We start from the raw sequence: 20,914 nt of genomic DNA on the forward strand, positions 1-20,914 counted from the left end.
CATACCCACTGGACATATGCCATACACGAATGGCATCAATCAGTGTGCAGGCGAGGAGAAAGGGAACAATACATATCTCGAAGAAGAACATAATATGTCACATAGATGGGCCATTTAACTGCACTTGCAGAGCAGAATAACAATAAGCACATAAAATAGTGTTTACATTTGTGGCGATAACCCCCATTTGCACAGTTTAATGGTATACCATCCAGAACTTGCAGTAAGAAAGGCTAACAAGAAAACAATCAAAACCATCCCATCCCAGCCTTGCCAGTTACACAATGAGGACTTGAGGATAGAAACATTATAAACATCACCCAGATTTATGCCCCATAAAAAACTGAACAGACACACACAGGCTCATGATTGTATCTGATTGTGGTACAATAAAGTTTAGTTGACATATGGAAAAAAGAAAAATCAACTGCACTACGAGATAAAAAATAGAAAAACAAATAAAAAAAAGTGTAAAAACCACCAAATATATATTTTACTGAGATGACCTTAGAAATTCACTAAAAGAACAGGTTACAGGGAAAATATAGTTAGGTACCGATTTTACACTCACAAAACCATAGAAATTCAGAAGTTATAGTTAGAGTTATCTCAAGTAACTATACCTCCTGCCCTAAGGTAACTATGGTAATATCGGTCAACAAAGGTCCTTGACAAGGAACAGAATGCACAGACTTAAAATAATTATAGGCCACAATCTGCACTATAATAACTAAGGTGTCCAGCCGGATCCTGAAATTAATCAATGGCAAGAATAGAAAACATTTAAAAACGACATATATGTAGTGGGACACAATCCTGTATCCACAACAAACAACAAGGCTAGACAAACAATATACAAGGGTAAGAGGTTTAACAGGCAATTTTAGATTTTGTGAGAAGCTAGTGCAAGAATAGAAAGTATCAATCTAGCTTTACTCATCTAGTGAAAACGTAAATATGTCACACAATGGGGAACTAGTGTTTAAACTACAACAACTGTCGACTGCGTTTCAATCCTGTAAAAATGAAGGATCATCATCAGGACAACCAATGCATTGCCTACTATACAAGCCTTTGAATAGAATGGGAAAACAAAAAACAAAGGACATTTGTTTAAATTCTTAATTCATCCTACAATCCATAGCATAAAAAGATTTCACGCCATGCCTTAAGGTGGAAACACTGTCATACGTGCAGGTGAGTGTAATGACTGGTGACATTCATCCATAGTATCGTACTTGTGATATAACAACCAGTGAATAGGGTACCGTGTTGGACATAGGGGGGGGAGAGGGGAAGAAGGCGGGAAGGCTAAGGATTACCTAATTACAGGAAGGATTCCATGGAAACCCGGGATGGCTGAAACTAGAGGATATCTTGGTTCTATTAGACACCAATGACATGGCGCGGCCCAGCTGGAAGGGCAGGACAAGAACTCTGGTACCTGCATGAGGGGTACCTTGGTATCAATAAAGGGTCTTATGCCGGAAGAAGTTATTGGTACTGGCAAGGTATACTGGGCTTATCTGAGTGATAGGGAGGGTAGAGTCGACCGTCCGATTGCGGCGCTGTGGGAATACAGCAGGATGGACCGGGGATGGTGGATCTAGGAAAGGCGCCTAGTTAGGAATGAGCCTTAAGGATAGGGATGTTAAGTCTAAAAGATATTAATGGCAACAGCGCTTACCCACGTGCAAATTACGATTCCAAAGGGGTTGCAACTGGAAACATGAGATGATGGTCGCCCGAGTTGGGACGAGCCTGTGAGGAAAGGAGAGGACTATCAGCCAGGGCTCCATGGGGCTTGCCCGTGATAGTGACGGGTAGGACCAGCGAACATAAATGGTGCTTACCTAGATATGGGAACATGCACTGCATCCCTTCTAGTGGCGCTGTTAGGGTCAAAGGAAAGGTGTTTGGAATCCCTAGATTTTTAAGAAGGCAACCAGATTAGTGTTGATCCTGGGGACAGGGTAGTCAATGTTGAGCAGGAAGAGGCAGTAGCGCTTACCGGCGTATATAGATGATTGAACCCAGATACGTGGTTGATGGGCGCAAAAAGCGGTGAACGCCCAAAATAAAGGTGGGACCTGTAAAATTAAAACGATGTCAGTAATAGTACAAAGAGCTTATGTATGAAGCTCACGTGTCAGGGGTAGCAGGGGGGGAACGGCGCTTACCTCCGTGTTTGCAATGGAACGGTATTACACATCTGGTGGGCAGGATCGCACCGCTCAAGCGCCGGGTCGCCTACGTGAGGCATAGAAATAGAGTGTCGGCCATATTGGATGGGGCAATTGCCCACACAGTGGTCGATTCTGGCAGCCATTATGGGATGGAGAGAGGGTTTCGACGGGGCGGCCACCTTGGAGTGGGGTGGAATTCCAAAGAAGTGAAGGAAAGTGACTAGAACTGAATTAAATTCATAAATTGAAAGGACGGCGCAGTGGGTTTAAGTGAATACATTAAAATGACGGCGCAGTGGGTGTTAGTGAATAGCATTAGTTTGAACCGATTCTTAAGGAAACCATGTTCAATTTGACCATAAACGTGACATTAGAAAAATATGCATTGTTAGATCATGACAGCTTGGTAATGTACTTGAACAACTAGTAGCCTGTTTAAGCAGAAGGCTTCATGTTCAGAGAAGTGTGGTCCAATCTTCATTGCGATTCAGTCCATTTCTAATACTATCCATGAGTAGAATCATTTTCAATTCCTCTCTATTCAGTAGATGCACAATGTCTCCTCCACGGGGTGGTAGTTTCACTCATTTGAGGACAGTCCATTTCAAATCATTGTCACTGTGTCCCTTTTCTGTAAAATGGTCCACCAGGGGAGAGTTGGGGGTTTGCAGCGAATTCTACGGCGGTGTTGGCCTATTCTGGTTTTAATCTTTTGTTTGGTTTGACCAACATATACAAGCTTGCATGGACACTGGATCAAATAAATTACATCACTGCTATTGCAATTGGTGAAAGTTTTACAGTTGATGGTGACATTGTTAAAAATAAACATTGTACCTTCTATAGTGAAGTCACATACATTACACGATCCACATTTTGCATGACCAACAAGCGGTGTTTGGTTCCAAAGAGAATTTATCGTGTCACTTGTAGGGGGACTAGGGAGTGCAGCCCTGACCAGATGGTTTTAAATTAGAACTTTTCTTGAATGCAAATAAAGTCCGATCAATGTGCAGAGTACCAGCATTAAGTATAGGCCAGTGTTTGATTATGCTTTTTTTCAAAACATTGGAGACAGGTGAAAATGTAGTCACACAGGCTATTCTTTTATTGGATTCATTTTCTTTATCTTTAGGGCAGAGAAGAACCTCCCTAGGACAATACCAGGCACGTTTTACTGCTCTCCTGACGAGTCTTCTAGGGTAGCCCCTGTCTTTTAATTTGTTAGATAGGACTGCTGCTTCCCTAAAGTAATCCTAACTATGGGGCATATTATCAAGAATGGCGTTAAAAATTATCCATGTTCTGGTGTGTACATGGACTTCCATTGGAATTCTCCAGGGCATATTATCAAGCCCTTTGTCGCCGCTTTATCAGCAGTTTTCTACCGCTAAACCGGTGATAATTTTAACGCTGTTCTTGATAATATGCCCCCATAACTCTCGTCTTTGGTTTTTTCAGTAAATGTATCTGCTTATTTAATGCTAAGTAATATATGATTAACATATGTTAATCCAACCACTTTCTGCAGGCCCAGCCAATGTGTAAAGGGGGAAGGGGGCCGCAGCCGTACCAATCTTGCCCCGGGTAGCCCAACACCTGGGGTCCAGCCAACAAAGGGTGGGTGCCTTGCTGTCCACCCAGGGCTCCCGCCATCTCCTTGTGGGGCATCTCAAGGCCCCTGTGGCCCCAGCCGGCTCCCCGCATACAGCAGGAGCCAGCATTGCTCTCACCCACATGGAGCAGCTAAAAATGCTGATCCCTGGGAGGTGGGAGCAATATTTAGGTTTGTTTTCCTGCTTGCATCACCGCCCCCCTTGACTCTATGGGGGGCAAAGACAGACTCACCCCCTCTCCCCCCATCCTCCCCCCTTCCGTCCGGGGCCAAAGTACAAAACATCTGCAACTTTTGCGGCAATCCCACAGGATTTTAAAAAAACATGGTGGTGGGGCTACATACTTCAATTATATGCCACAGGGTGTCCGCCCGGGATCGCTTAGTTTTTTAAGGAGAGGCGGCACACGGCTCCCCTCCCGGAGCCATTATATTTCCATAAAAGTGATGCAGGCCACACAGCCCCCATCCCTGAGCCTTCTCAAGCCCTGGCAATACCATGACCTGCGGCTGCTTTCTATATTTAAAGGGTGGGGTCTCACAAGGACCCCTTCTCAATCCATTATGTGCCATTGGGCCCACCCTAGGTCAAAACTTACAAAAAAGGGAGGGTACAGCATTGTCCCCCTCCCTGAGCCATTGAAGGCTGCAGGGACCCCATCCCCCAAGGCCAGCTCACACCCCATGGTATGTTCACAGCCGATTCCCTGCCTCCACCGGTGCATGCAGGGAAACGTGTGTTTGCTCCCGCCTGGTGGAGCATTTTAAAACCTTCCACCAAACGGGAGCAAACACAAAGTCTGCTCCCAGTGGGCAGAGCTATGAAAATGCTCCTGCCAGCTGGGAGCAGACTTTGATCTGTTTCCCTGCCCCATTGATGCGGCCAGTGAAACAGATCAGCAGATTGTTCCCACCTGGAAGGAACAGCATAAATAGCTGCTCCCAGTAGGTGGAAGTGATGCCGGTTCCCAGAGCATGCGCAGAGTTAGCTGGGACCTTGGGGCCACCCTGAAGCCCCTATTGTTGTGTATTGTGAATGCTATGAGTTAGCATCAAGCCACTCACCCATAATAAATGTAGACCCCAGATCCCCAGGACCAGAATAGACTCGGGGAAGGGGGGGTGAGACCTCCCTTTCCCTAACAAAAAAAACATGACCCTGGGTGATGGAGTCTCCAGGGCCTTTTAATGGCTTGGGGAGGGGACCTCACAGATCCCTCCCCCTTAATTAACAGATTGAGCCCAAGGGGATAGGGTCCCTGGGGCCAAAAATACCTGGGAGGGGGGGTTGTGTGTATCACTCTCCTTAAAGGAACTACAGTCCTGGAGAATGAGGTCCCCAGGGCCTTTATACAGCTCAGGGAGGGGGCTTTGCAACTCCCCTCCCCTTAATCAACAGATTAGGCACCAGAGAATAGGGTACCCAGGGCTGAAAATTACTCTGGGGGGGGGGGGGGGGTCTGCACAGCCCCGTTCCCTTCTAGATTAGTAGAATGCAACATTGTACCTGCCATTTTCGAGACTGATGGACAGTGTGTTTTCTCTACAATTGAAAAATTATCTCAAATCTTTAATGGAGGTGAATGTGTTGTTGATTTATTGGAGTGTATTCTCTTCTGTAGTGACTGTCTAAGATGAGTGAGTTGTTTCTTGTCATCTCCTGGTATGAGAATAGAGTCCACTATTCTTCCTTTTGATTGCTGCTGAGTATGCTAAGGCGCTAAATCACCTACAAGCTACGCCTTTTGGACCCACACCTTTCACTTTAGTAGTGTGAAACAGCTTTCCCGCCATTTTCCAGGCTGATGAACAGTGTTTTTTCTCTACAATTGCACATTGGAAAACGATCTTAAATCTTTGATGGAGGTGGATGTATAATTCATTTATTGGAGTCCAATCTCTTCTGCAGTCACTGCCCAAGACAATAGGGTTATTTCCTTTGGTCTTCTGGTCTGATAGGAGAGTCCACGGTTTTCCCTTTCAATGGCTGGTGAGTATGCAGAGGCACCAAATCATCTACAAGGTCTGCCAGTTTGGCCCTGCCCCTTTCCATGTAAGTAGTATGCAAAAGTGCTGGCTCCAGGTGGGTTGGCCACAGTGCTGGCCGGAGGCCAGGCCCTGTTGCCAACACCTTGCTGTGCACTGCCACAGGCTGTGCACAGTGTTGGGTTGGCTGCCTGTGGGGGCTTTGCTGCAAGGCCCTGCCAACAACCCCCATTACACAAAGACCGTTTATGGTGAGGTGTTAGTTTTATGTATGTAATAAACTATAACTTTACGTTAAAAAAATTGGGAAATTCTCTTATTAAGAATCAACCACAGATATATGGCAAACCCTTATTGGACACAGTGTTCAATCTGTATACAAGTGTTCAGAGAAAGCCAAGTCCCTCAACATAATCCAGGTTTCTTCCAAAATAATAACCTACTACTGATAGCCTTTATCTGTCGCAAACGTCTCACACTCACGGAATCTACATTGTGAAATTAAGTTGAGTAGAAAAGTGGGTACTGTAAACAGTGTTCACTCTATGAAGAGAGAGTTTACTCAGTACCTCACTGTTTGCAGACAGTGAAACATGAGAAATACAACAAAGAGTATTAAAAAGTGTCTCCTAAGAACAGCATACACCCTATACAAAACCTGTCCAAAGAGACACACTACTTGCTTAAAATAATCAAGGTCTGAAGTGCTAAAGGACATACTACCTGTAGCCTTCATATTGCTCTGAAAACTTTACAGATACACCAACTTCTAAAGCTAAACAGTAACATAGGATATTACCTAGAGCACACAGTCTTCTATGTTTTGTATAAATTGTCATGCTGAGACAATTCTGCCTAACAATTCAAAGTTGCTTACAATGCTTAGGACCCAATTCTGATCTTGTTCGGAAAACATACCGAACGACTCTGGTCTGGAATGTTTTCCTGACAACTCGGATAGGGAGAGTCCGACTGAATGAGTACGATGCATTTTAATTCATCCGGATAGGATTCTTTTGGGCTCCCATTGACTTCAATGGGAGCCTGGGTTCCGAACGCGAACACAGACTCTCACTGTGAAAAGGGGTGGTTGGGGATAATCATGCACCCTGTGGCGGGCACCCATTGGTGTCTGCCGTACTGTGCATGGTCGGAAAAGGGGATGGGTACCCCAGTGTGCCTGATTCGGAGGGCCCTGGGTGTAGAGGGTCAGCAACGGGCCCCCAAAAACAGATACCGAAAGCCTTTTTGATCCGGGCAAACCGAATCGGAAAGGCTGGCCAAATCATTCATCGTACTTGCTCGCTTGGAAAACCTGCTCCATAGAGCTGTTCGAATTGACTCCGGAAGGCTCTATCTCTCCGGATGTCTTGGTCATTCAGAACTGTGAACGATTTGATCAGAAACAAGGACTCCAGGTTGGTTTAGTCAATTCCAAATCTGATTCCTAGCCCTTCCGACTGAGATCGGAATCAGGACCTTAGTATACTACACAGAATATTTGCCCTGCAGAGCCAAAAAACTGGTGTGGATCATGATGAACACATGTCATCAACTGTCACCAGCACACAGAGTTACTCTTCCATACAAAGATTTATAATGTGTTTCCCTACACATCTATGATGCATTTGGAGCATGTGCATTTTGTAAACACTTACACCCATTAGCTGGACACAAGCTGTACAAAAACAGGGAGAAAAGTAATATGGTAGGTACTCCCTACTATATAAACTATAAAACACTCATTCGATGATGTCATCAGTGATGTCCAAAGTAATAACATTTATTGTTATGTTAATAAAAACCATCACAATAGTGTTACATACAATCATTTCATAAACATATAAAGTCTCAAAGTTCACACTGTATTTATTGTTAAAATTCCTTGTAAAATACTTTGGAGCTCGTAAAAAAAAGTCACAATAGTGTTACATACAGTTATTTCATAAAACCTGTAAGACGTCAAAGTTCACACTGTATTTGTATAAAGTTTCTAAATCTATCATGAGCCAAGTAAGATGAAGTGCTATTGTCCGTACTGTAAATGTCTATCGCAATGAGTTGTTTGGAACCTATTACTAGGCATCAGGTGGTGTTCTTTTAGCTTAAAACCTCGCCCGGCAAGTCAAACGCAGTTGACTTCTTTCTCATGCCGTGACAGAAATTTTAAGAGTTTGCAATTAACCTTACGGTCAGTAGTTTCTAGACACTTGATTATTGTAATCAGACATGTTCAAATCCCCCGTTCATTGAGTGCAAGTTTCAACAGTTGAACAATGATGTAGTCTTGAGGACGGGCAGAAACATACTAGATGGATTATGTCTTCCTTCAGAGCACTAAAAAGTCTGCATGATGTTGAACCTTTGTTTCTCCAAACCCAGGCTGATGGGTCACAGATGGGAGAGCTCCAAGTGAAGGTGTCATCAGCATTTTTTTAGGTATGCCAGATATGTCGTACACAGGTATTCAGCTGGTTTCAAGCTATTATACCATTGGACTACCATCCAGGCATAAGACCGAGAGGGTAGTTAGTACTTATCCTCTATAAAGAAGTACAATTTAGCTACTTTGTTAACGGCTTGGCAGAATGTAGAGTGTGGCCAAGCTCAGATCACATAGGTTGTTGGTGTTTGTTTCAAGTAATGAGGAACTCAGGTATTTACTGTTTGAGTCATCTTCCAATATACCGCAGTAGCCAGTGGGTTGGTTCGTTTAGTCCGTACGTTATACCATGTTTTAATAGTTTTGTATCTTCTTGCAACGCTCTGTTTCATTAAGTCAAATCCCATACATACTTGCGTTGGGGAGGCACTCTGAGGGAGGCCAATAATTGGCTTAAAGGCGTTCGAATTTTCGCCAAAGTTGAGGAGCCTATACCATGCACGAGCACACTGGTGACACACACTGATGGCAATAGTTTTGGAGTAATGATGGATAATAACGGTTTAAAAAAGGGGCTGTCAGTTATTTTGCAAACGCACAAAAGCCATATGTTAACGCAATGCTTTTTTTGGCCAAATATTGTTTGTGCATCATAAAATTTAGCTCTTTATCTATGGTGAAGCCCAAATATTTATAGCTGCTGACTTCCTCTAGGGCTACGTTGTTTGATTTGATTCGTAGTGGAGTTCCGATGCCATTACCCATTGTCATTGTTTTTGTTTTAGTTGTGCTGATTTCTAGTTTATTTATCATGGCGATTGCCGAGAGTTCCTTCATCGATTTTTGTAGGTCCACTCTGGTGTGACTAAGCAGCACTATTTCATCGATATATGCCTGGTGCGAAAGGGGCAGTGGTCCTCTGGGAGGATGTGAATTTACTTGTTCAAGATCCTGGGATAGGTCCGATATAAATTGGCTGAAGAGTTGTGGTGCCACGACACAGCCTTGTTTGAGGCTGGTAGTTGTATGTATACACCTGGACAGCTGCGACCCATCCGCCAACCTAATTTTCATCCATGTGTCTGTGTATAGTTGTTCTACTGCTCGGAGGGTACTCTCATGCCCCACTGCCTTAGTTTACCCAACAGAAGTGCTCTGTCAACTTCATCAAAGGTAGCTTTCAATTCTATAAAACAAAGACGTAGAGTTTTCCCTTGCATGTGTCAGCAATAGCTTTTACTGTCAGGGTGTTTTAGATGGCACTGTGGCCTTTCCGAAACCGAGTCTGGTTAAACAGAATCGTATTGTTGGAATTGGACCACTCCAAAAGGTCTTCCAAGATTATTGAGGCGTAATATTTAGCCTCGGTCAATTAGGGCGATTAATCTGTAGTTGGATGTGTCTGATCGATTACCTGCCCCTTGAAGATTAGGTTTATTATCAAACGTCTACAGCTGCCTGGAATTAGACCTGTTAATATCACCTCGTTGTACAAAGCGGACAGTGTATTGGCCCAATATCTCGGGTCAAGCTTGTAAATTGCCTGCGGGATGCTGTTTACACCTGAGGCCCATAAAGTCAGCCTGCTATGATTATCATTGCCACATTTTCAGGGGTACAGTACTGTTCTGCAGGTTGAGTTGGAGTTTCGGGTTCTGTGTTGTATCTATCTCACCGGCCTCTATTGGACAGAGGAGGTGTGAGAAGTTGGCCTGGTATATAATGCTCACTAGTTCTAGTGATCACTTTGTACCATGCCAAGCAACCCTTATGATGATGGTTGTAATTCAACCTTGTAGACCAGTTATCCTAGTGGTAACGTGGACAAAGCAGTCTTAGGCTAAACTCTGAAAGGCATGTGAAGCCAGCTGTTATACCATACACAACCCCCTTGAATACCAAATGAAAGGGACACCACACAGATATATATTGAAAATATATATTGATTTATTAACTATTAAAATCCCCTGGACTCTTTATGAGCACAGAAGCACAAGCGTTAAATCACAAGACAGTTTAAAATATACAAAAGTTGCACAATATGGATGAGCCCTAGGGGCCACCTAAACCATATACTAAATAAGTGGTATAAGGGATACCAGGAGGAAAGTGAAGAGGCCTAGGGCCTTGGGAATCGCTGGAACTATTCGAGACTGGAGTTAACTAAGTCGGGAAAGGCCCACGGGACTCGGGTGCAGTGTCCAAAGTGCACGCACTTCTCAATACAAAGTCTATGGTGCGTAAAAAGCACAAAGTTAGAAAGTTAGGAACCTTCCGAGTGACCTACGGAGCTGAAACTTAAAACACAGGCCCTTGGGATGTGTACCAGTGCAGGAGCACCGGCGGAGCTGAGTTACCTCACCCACAGGAAGCGGGTGCACAGGGTCGAAGATGTGTCGGGTTTCGTCACGCTGGTCGATGGTGCTTGGAGCAGGAGATGCTGCAGGCGGCTCGATGAGAAGGGTTCCGGTGGATCCAAGGGTAGATCTGTAGATGTGAAGACCTGAAAGCAGAGGGGACAGTGTTCAAAGTCACCAGCCAGTGACTGCCGTGGAACCAGAGTGGAACCAGGTGATGTCGGGTGCAAACAGGCGTTGTCGGGTAGCTTCTTTCTGCAGCCACGTGGATACCCGGGGTCGAGGACGTCCAGGAGTCGGTCACGAGCTGTCCCACGTAGGCTTCTCGCTGTTGGCGGTGTCGGCGACCTGATCGGAGCAAACAGGCCTTGGCAAATGCAAGCCACGCAGAAGTTGAAAGATGCTGTTCACTCGGACCAGCAAGGTCAGAGCGGGTGCTCCTTTTCACAGGAGCTTGGGTAGGTCTGGAGCAACCAGACCTGCTGTTTAAATCTTCGGGTTCGTCGCCAAGATGGCCGCTGGCCGCGTGGCTAGTGGCCGGGATGGCGCGTCGAGTGGCCCAATGCAAAAGGGCCCCACGCAGATCGTGGAGATGCTGGAGGGCTGATCTTCGGTGCAAGGGCTGCTCGGTGGTGGGGGTTCTCAATCCCCAAAGCACAACGTCGAGGATGCCTCAGAAGCTGCGCAGTCAGCTTTTCGGGTGTCTTTCAAGAGGTCCGGTCCCACGTCACTCGGTGCCTCCACGGGTCCCTTCTTCGCAGGGACTGTGGATCGGGCTCTGAGAGGTCTGGGAGTCTGGTTCTTGTCGGGCTCTGGGCTCGGTCTCCGGCGGGAGGCGGCGGCAAAGCAGACGTCGAGTTGCTGGTTGGTGCCTGTGTTCACAGGGTGGTCACTCCTTGGCCACAAGGGAGATTCTTCTTCAGTCTTCTGTGCAGCAGAATGTCGAAGTCCAGTCTTCTTCTTAGTTTTAAGTTGATTTCGGGATGATCTGCTGTGCAATGGCACTGCTCCCCCTCTTATTCCAATCTAGGGGGTGGATCACCTACTAGGTCCCTCCTCTGGGAGGAACCAGGAAGGGGGGCGGTTACACCCCCTTTCCTTTGTCCAGCTTCGCGCCAGGACTGGGGCTGGAAGGCCCCAGAACCGGTTTGGGCTGGCCTATGCACGGGGACACCTTGTGTGCCCCGGGCATGTCTGATTCTATTCAGCCCTGTCCTACCCAATACACAAAATCCTGTCTGGGGTGGTGCTCGCACCTCCCAAGGCAGGAAACCCTTTGTCCAGGCCACCATCTGCCGAGTTTCGGTCAGCAGCAGGAGGCCAGACTTGTGTCTGTGGTGGCAGCGTCCATTTTGTGGAGCTGAGGCTCTGTTTAACTTTAACCGGGGTTAAGGCTACACACATGTCGTGTCCCTCTAGAAGGGTGGAATGCTATCCCCGTCGCCAGAATTGGCGAGGGGATAGTATTCCAATTCGTATGACACCTTACTCGACATGTTTTGATAAAGCCAAACCAAAGATAGCATTTAACCGCGAGGATTATAATGCACTTAAGAGTATATGGTATGGCAATATCCCGGAACAGCTTAGGGAGTTGTTCCCGACAGCTGCAGACAGGCTCAGCTCATGCTAGAGCACCATCTCACATATTTCCAAGCACTCTGCCTCCAGGATTGATGAGGCCTTCCATAGGAGTGGCTGATAGGAACATATGTGTCCAGTTTAGGGTTAGGCACAGACATACTGTACCTAAGTAAGAGGTGGCTACACCGACTTACCCCAGCTGAGTGATCAGCCAGTTGTGTCAAATATGGAGGCCAGGCCAGGGGTGGCATAATACATGCTGCAGCCCCTGGTAGGCCTTGGATACACCTATGCCCTGGGCACCTAGGGTGCACTTATACAGGGGCTCATAAGGTGAACCAGTTCCAATTCGTAATGCACCTAGAGTGCATTGGCAGTAATTTAGAGAGAGAACAGCAGGCTGTGGGTCTGATTAGCAGGCCCACAGCCACATTGAGTCAGAAACCAGTGAAGCAAAAAGCAAAAATTTGGGGTGACCATAGGATAGCAGACCCTACTCTCCTACATAACCCCCCCCCCAAACGCAGGGACATTAGACTAACCTTGACCAGTTGTGTCTTCATGTTCTAAGTGGAAGTACCTGGAGAGACCATCTGCGTTGCCATGGTCAGTCCCTGGGCGGTGCTCCACTGTAAAGTCCATCCCCTGTAGGGAAATGGACCACCTGAGTAGTTTGGGGTTTTCACCCTTCATCTGATTAAGCCATAGGAGGGGCTTATGGTCGGTCTGAATCTTGAAGTGAGTGCCAAATAAGTATGGTCTCAACTTCTTCAGGGCCCACACCACAGCAAAGGCCTCCCTCTCTATAGCTGACCAACGTTTCTCTCTGGGGGTCAGCCTTCTGCTAATGAAAGCAATGGGCTGGTCCTGGCCATCTACATTAAGCTGTGAAAGCACTGCTCCCACTCCCAACTCAGAAGCATCTGTTTGGACAATGAACTCTCTTGAGTAGTCAGGACTCTTCAGGATAGGTGCAGAGCACATGGCCTTCTTCAGGTCATCAAATGCCTTTTGACAGATTTCTGTCCACTGAACCTTTTTGGGCATCTTCTTAGATGTCAGATCATTAAGAGGAGTCACAATGGACCCATAGTTCTTAACAAACTTCCTGTAGTACCCAGTCAGGCCCAAGAAAGCTCTGACCTGAGTCTGGGTAGTTGGAGGGGACCAGTCCTTGATGGTCTGGATCTTACTCTCCAGTGGTTGAACTTGGCCTCCACCTACAAGGTGGCCCAGGTATACAACCTTGCTCTGCCCTATCTGGCACTTTGTTGCCTTGATAGTGAGGCCTGCCTTCTGCAGAGCCTCAAGCACTTCCTTCAGGTGGATCAGGTGATCCTCCCAGGTGGAGCTAAAGACAGCAATATCGTCCAGATAAGCTGCACAAAAGTCATCCAACCCAGTGAGGACTTGGTTCACCAACCTTTGGAAGGTGGCAGGTGCATTTTTCAAACCAAAGGGCATCACCACAAACTGATAATGCCCACTAGGGGTAGAAAATGCTGTTTTGGCTTTAGACTCCTCAGCTAACCTGATTTGCCAGTAGCCAGCTGTCAAGTCAAATGTGCTCAAATATTTGGCAGAAGCCAACTTGTCAATGAGCTCATCTGCCCTTGGAATAGGGTGTGCATCTGTCCTGGTGACAGCATTGAGTCCTCTGTAATCCACACAGAACCTCATCTCTCTCTTGCCATCTTTGGTGTGAGGTTTGGGGACCAGAACCACTGGGCTAGCCCAGGGGCTCTCTGAAGGCTCAATGACACCTAATTCCAGCATCTTTTGCACCTCAGTCTTTATACAGTCCCTGACGTGGTCAGGTTGCCTGTAAATCTTGCTCTTTACAGGAAGACTGTCACCAGTGTCCACCACATGTGTGCACCAGTTAGTCTGACTGGGTGTCAAGGAGAACATATGCCTGTATGCCTGTAGAACTTGTCTGCAGTCATGTTGCTGATGTTCAGTGAGGCTGCCACCTAAGGCCACACCTTCAACTGAGCCATCCTCAGGGTTCTGAGTGAGCAGGTCTGGGAGAGGGTCACTCTCTTCCTCCTGTCCCTCATCTGTAGCCATGAGCAAGCCCATGTCTGCCCTGCTGACATATGCCTTCAATCTGTTCACATGGAGCACCCTGTGGGGGCTCCTGGGAGTTCCTAGGTCCACCAAGTAGGTAACCTCTCCCTTCTTTTCCAGAATTGTATGGGGTCCAGACCATTTGTCTTGGAGTGCTGCTGGGGCCACTGGCTCCAACACCCATACCTTCTGTCCAGGCTGAAATTCAACAAGGACAGCCTTTTGGTCATGCCAAGCTTTTTGTAATTCTTGGCTAGCCTCAAGGTTTTTAGATGCCTTTTCCATGTACTCTGCCATCCTGGAGCGGAGACCAAGTACATAGTCCACTATGTCCTGTTTAGGCTTTTTGAGAGGTAACTCCCATCCTTCCTTTACAAGACACAGGGGTCCTCTTACAGGGTGCCCAAACAACAATTCAAAGGGGCTGAAGCCAACCCCCTTTTGAGGGACCTCTCTGTAAGCGAACAAAAGGCAGGGCAGAAGGATGTCCCATCTTCGCCTGAGCTTTTCAGGTAATCCTTTAATCATGCCCTTTAGGGTCTTGTTAAATCTCTCAACAAGCCCATTGCATTGTGGGTGATAAGGAGTGGTGAACTTGTAGTTTACACCACATTCCTTCCACATAGCTGTCAAATATCCAGACATGAAGTTGGTACCTCTATCTGATATTACCTCCTTAGGAAACCCCACTCTGGAGAAAACTCCAAGTAGGGCCCTGGCCACAACAGGAGCTGTTGTGGTCCTAAGGGGAATTGCCTCTGGGTACCTGGTGGCATGATCCACTACCACCAGTATGAATCTGTGCCCAGATGCTGTAGGGGGATCCATTGGACCAACAATATCAATCCCCACTCTCTCAAAGGGAACCCCCACCACAGGTAGTGGTATCAGGGGGGCCTTTGTTGTTCCACCTGCTTTACCACTGGCTTGGCAGGTTTCACAGGAGCGACAAAACTCCTTGGTGTCTTCAGACATGTGAGGCCAGTGAAAGTGAGGGACAAGCCTGTCCCAAGTCTTGTTCTGGCCTAGGTGTCCTGCTAAAGGAATATCATGGGCCAAGGTGAGTAGGAAGCCCCTAAATTGCAGAGGTATAACCAACCTCCTGGTAGCACCAGGCTTGGGGTCTCTAGCCTCTGAATAAAGGAGTCCATCGTCCCAATATACTTTATGGGCACCTTGAGCATTCCCAGCAGCCTCAGCAGCAGCCTGCTGTCTGAGGGGTTCAAGAGAAGGACAGGTTAACTGAGCCTGCCCCAAGTCTGCCCTAGAAGGTCCCCCTGTCCCCAGAAACTCAACCTGATCAGGTTCAAGTTCTTCAGGGACAGTTCCTTCAGGGGTCTCAAGATCAGTTTCCTGTGAAGTCTGATCCTCACTTGTAGGCAGTTGGGAAGGCACAGCCTTAACCCTCCTGTTCTTCTTCTTGGGAGGTACTTGGTCCATTGTTCCAGGATCCAAGACCTGAGGTTCAGAGAGGCACTTTTTGGCCTGTGACCTGGTCACAGCAAGGACATGTGATGATATCCCTAACATCTCTGCATGAGTCCTGTACTCAACTTCTGACCATAGAGAGTTCTCCAGGTCATTGCCCAACAAACATTCTACTGGGAGATCAGCACTAACCACAACTTTCTTTAGGCCAGTTACCCCTCCCCAGGAAAAGTTAACAAGTGCCACACTATGTGTAGTAGTGACATTGCTGGCATTGGTCACCAGGTAATCATCGCCTGGCATGTATTGTCCAGGGTCCACAAAGTTAGGTGTCACCATAGTGACACTGGCACATGTGTCCCTGTAAGCTTGAGCCACTTTGTTGTTAATCAAAGGTGTCTGTCTGTATTTGCCCAGGTTACTGGGACTTATGTCAGGGGTCAAATCTATGTCCCCTTCACAAACCAGAACAGCCTGTGTAAGGGTTCTGACTAGGTCAGAATCTCCTTCAGTTCCCAAAGTGATTCCCACTAAACCCTTGGCTTGAGGACCAACACTGCTAACTGTACTAGTGGGTGCAGGTGCCTTAGGGGCTGCAGTGCTGGGGGCTCCACCCTTTTTACACTCACTTGTCCAGTGAGAGGTGTTCTTACAAGTTTTACACCAGGGTTTCTTCTGACCTTCTTTCTTCTTCTTCTTGGAAGTTTGGGACCCACCCTCTGTCTCAGTTTGGGGCCCTGTTGAAGACTTCTGGTCTTTAGCTTTCTGCTCCCCACCCTTCTGGTCTGTTTTCTTCTGGTCACCACCCTGGTTCTGGTTCTGGTTCTTTTGCTTAACTCTGGTTCTTACCCACTTATCTGCCCTCTTTCCCAATTCTTGGGGAGAGGTCAAATCTGAGTCAACCAAATGTTGATGCAACTGCTGGTTCTGACAATTATTTAAAATTTGTTCTCTCATCAGCAAATTATACAATCCTTCATAGTCTGTAACCTTGCTTCCCAGCAACCATCCCTCCAGAGCCTTAGTGGCACACTCAACAAATTCAGACCAGTCCTGAGTCTGTGTCTTCTGGGTATCTCTGAACATTAACCTGTACTGTTCAGTGGTTAAGCCTAACCCATCAATCAGAGCACTCTTCAGGACCAGGTAGTTTCTAGAATCCCCATCACTAACTGTGAGGAGTCTGTCTCGGCCTCTACCTTCAAAGGAGAGCCACAAGATTGCTGCCCACTGCTCCTGAGGGATCTGCTGTACTCTGCAGGCTCTCTCCATTGCATTAATCCATTTATGGATATCATCCCCAGCTTTGTAGGGGGGCACAATCTTACTCAGGTTTCTATTATCAAAAGACCTGTCTTTATCCTTGTGGATATTGCTGCCACCAGTGGGTTCTATTACCCCACTCTCTCTAGGCTGTCTTGCTCTAGCAAGTTTCTCCTTAGCCAGGGCAACCTCTAATTCTTGCCTCTGGATCCTAAGCTCAGCCTCTCTCATCTTGGCCTCATGTTCCCTTCTCTGAGGGCTAGTCATCTCCTTCCTGGAGTGACCATGAGAGCCTCTAGAGACATGGGAGGTATTGGATTCACCTGAGTGACTCCTCCTCCTCCTATGTCCCTGGTTAAGTCCACCTGGGGGTCTGAATGGGTTGTTACCTGATTCAGTCCCAAATAGGCTTAAGTTAGCCTGGTTCAGTCTACTGACCAGCACCTGACTATCTCTGTCATCATCTGACTCACTGCTTTCCACCTCCTCCTCCTCCTCTTCTTCTTCCTCTACATCTACCTGAGGAGCTCCAGTGGTGGAGGCCTCCTCATCTACCAGGATGATAGGGGCAGGGGTGTCTACAGTATCATCCTCTGAAGGATGGCCTCCTTCAGCATTCCCTGTGGGGTTTGCTTTAGAGGTCTTTAGAGCCTCAGACTGATCCAAGAGCTCTCTTAGGTGGTCTGTAGTAGGGGAAGGCCCTGTCTTCAGACCCCTTAAGACACAAAGCTGTCTTAATTCCTTAAAGGGAAAAATAGCAAACTGGGATGGTGCCCTTGGAGGGTCACTCTCAACAGGAGTAAGTCCACTGGACCCCTCTGTTCCAGACATTGCTCTAGTGTGGGTGGATGTGTTGCAATCTACCTACACTGGTGTTTACCTACTAAACCTATCTAGTAGTTGTAGCTAGGGTGTGCTACTCCCTTTGCTCTACAACAACTAAGTTCAGTAGAACTTAAGTATACTAGTCTTGTTTTATATGTACCTAGCAGGTACCTGTGTGATCTTTCAGATGATAATCTCAAAGATTGTAATGGTAAAACAACAGCAAGCTCAGATCCCAATCCGCTGCTCACCAATGTGAGAAGTTGGCCTGGTATATAATGCTCACTAGTTCTAGTGATCACTTTGTACCATGCCAAGCAACCCTTATGATGATGGTTGTAATTCAACCTTGTAGACCAGTTATCCTAGTGGTAACGTGGACAAAGCAGTCTTAGGCTAAACTCTGAAAGGCATGTGAAGCCAGCTGTTATACCATACACAACCCCCTTGAATACCAAATGAAAGGGACACCACACAGATATATATTGAAAATATATATTGATTTATTAACTATTAAAATCCCCTGGACTCTTTATGAGCACAGAAGCACAAGCGTTAAATCACAAGACAGTTTAAAATATACAAAAGTTGCACAATATGGATGAGCCCTAGGGGCCACCTAAACCATATACTAAATAAGTGGTATAAGGGATACCAGGAGGAAAGTGAAGAGGCCTAGGGCCTTGGGAATCGCTGGAACTATTCGAGACTGGAGTTAACTAAGTCGGGAAAGGCCCACGGGACTCGGGTGCAGTGTCCAAAGTGCACGCACTTCTCAATACAAAGTCTATGGTGCGTAAAAAGCACAAAGTTAGAAAGTTAGGAACCTTCCGAGTGACCTACGGAGCTGAAACTTAAAACACAGGCCCTTGGGATGTGTACCAGTGCAGGAGCACCGGCGGAGCTGAGTTACCTCACCCACAGGAAGCGGGTGCACAGGGTCGAAGATGTGTCGGGTTTCGTCACGCTGGTCGATGGTGCTTGGAGCAGGAGATGCTGCAGGCGGCTCGATGAGAAGGGTTCCGGTGGATCCAAGGGTGGATCTGTAGATGTGAAGACCTGAAAGCAGAGGGGACAGTGTTCAAAGTCACCAGCCAGTGACTGCCGTGGAACCAGAGTGGAACCAGGTGATGTTGGGTGCAAACAGGCGTTGTCGGGTAGCTTCTTTCTGCAGCCACGTGGATACCCGGGGTCGAGGACGTCCAGGAGTCGGTCACGAGCTGTCCCACGTAGGCTTCTCGCTGTTGGCGGTGTCGGCGACCTGATCGGAGCAAACAGGCCTTGGCAAATGCAAGCCACGCAGAAGTTGAAAGATGCTGTTCACTCGGACCAGCAAGGTCAGAGCGGGTGCTCCTTTTCACAGGAGCTTGGGTAGGTCTGGAGCAACCAGACCTGCTGTTTAAATCTTCGGGTTCGTCGCCAAGATGGCCGCTGGCCGCGTGGCTAGTGGCCGGGATGGCGCGTCGAGTGGCCCAATGCAAAAGGGCCCCACGCAGATCGTGGAGATGCTGGAGGGCTGATCTTCGGTGCAAGGGCTGCTCGGTGGTGGGGGTTCTCAATCCCCAAAGCACAACGTCGAGGATGCCTCAGAAGCTGCGCAGTCAGCTTTTCGGGTGTCTTTCAAGAGGTCCGGTCCCACGTCACTCGGTGCCTCCACGGGTCCCTTCTTCGCAGGGACTGTGGATCGGGCTCTGAGAGGTCTGGGAGTCTGGTTCTTGTCGGGCTCTGGGCTCGGTCTCCGGCGGGAGGCGGCGGCAAAGCAGACGTCGAGTTGCTGGTTGGTGCCTGTGTTCACAGGGTGGTCACTCCTTGGCCACAAGGGAGATTCTTCTTCAGTCTTCTGTGCAGCAGAATGTCGAAGTCCAGTCTTCTTCTTAGTTTTAAGTTGATTTCGGGATGATCTGCTGTGCAATGGCACTGCTCCCCCTCTTATTCCAATCTAGGGGGTGGATCACCTACTAGGTCCCTCCTCTGGGAGGAACCAGGAAGGGGGGCGGTTACACCCCCTTTCCTTTGTCCAGCTTCGCGCCAGGACTGGGGCTGGAAGGCCCCAGAACCGGTTTGGGCTGGCCTATGCACGGGGACACCTTGTGTGCCCCGGGCATGTCTGATTCTATTCAGCCCTGTCCTACCCAATACACAAAATCCTGTCTGGGGTGGTGCTCGCACCTCCCAAGGCAGGAAACCCTTTGTCCAGGCCACCATCTGCCGAGTTTCGGTCAGCAGCAGGAGGCCAGACTTGTGTCTGTGGTGGCAGCGTCCATTTTGTGGAGCTGAGGCTCTGTTTAACTTTAACCGGGGTTAAGGCTACACACATGTCGTGTCCCTCTAGAAGGGTGGAATGCTATCCCCGTCGCCAGAATTGGCGAGGGGATAGTATTCCAATTCGTATGACACCTTACTCGACATGTTTTGATAAAGCCAAACCAAAGATAGCATTTAACCGCGAGGATTATAATGCACTTAAGAGTATATGGTATGGCAATATCCCGGAACAGCTTAGGGAGTTGTTCCCGACAGCTGCAGACAGGCTCAGCTCATGCTAGAGCACCATCTCACATATTTCCAAGCACTCTGCCTCCAGGATTGATGAGGCCTTCCATAGGAGTGGCTGATAGGAACATATGTGTCCAGTTTAGGGTTAGGCACAGACATACTGTACCTAAGTAAGAGGTGGCTACACCGACTTACCCCAGCTGAGTGATCAGCCAGTTGTGTCAAATATGGAGGCCAGGCCAGGGGTGGCATAATACATGCTGCAGCCCCTGGTAGGCCTTGGATACACCTATGCCCTGGGCACCTAGGGTGCACTTATACAGGGGCTCATAAGGTGAACCAGTTCCAATTCGTAATGCACCTAGAGTGCATTGGCAGTAATTTAGAGAGAGAACAGCAGGCTGTGGGTCTGATTAGCAGGCCCACAGCCACATTGAGTCAGAAACCAGTGAAGCAAAAAGCAAAAATTTGGGGTGACCATAGGATAGCAGACCCTACTCTCCTACAGGAGGATTTTTGATTGTCAAAGATTTTAGTTAGGTGAGCTACCCAGTATTTTTCATGAATGCTAGAGCTGTTTATCACTCTGACATCTCTACTGATGCCATTGAGGGTTGCCCAGAAAGCTCTAGAGTTTGTTCATTTAGAATTAAATAGAAGTCTTGCCCAGAGTTGCTTCAGGATTTTTATTTTCTCCCATGTTTTTGCCGATCCACTGGGT

This window comes from Lissotriton vulgaris, chromosome 3_1, assembly GCF_964263255.1.
Source record: "Lissotriton vulgaris chromosome 3_1, aLisVul1.2, whole genome shotgun sequence".
NCBI classification, from domain to species: Eukaryota; Metazoa; Chordata; class Amphibia; order Caudata; family Salamandridae; genus Lissotriton; species Lissotriton vulgaris.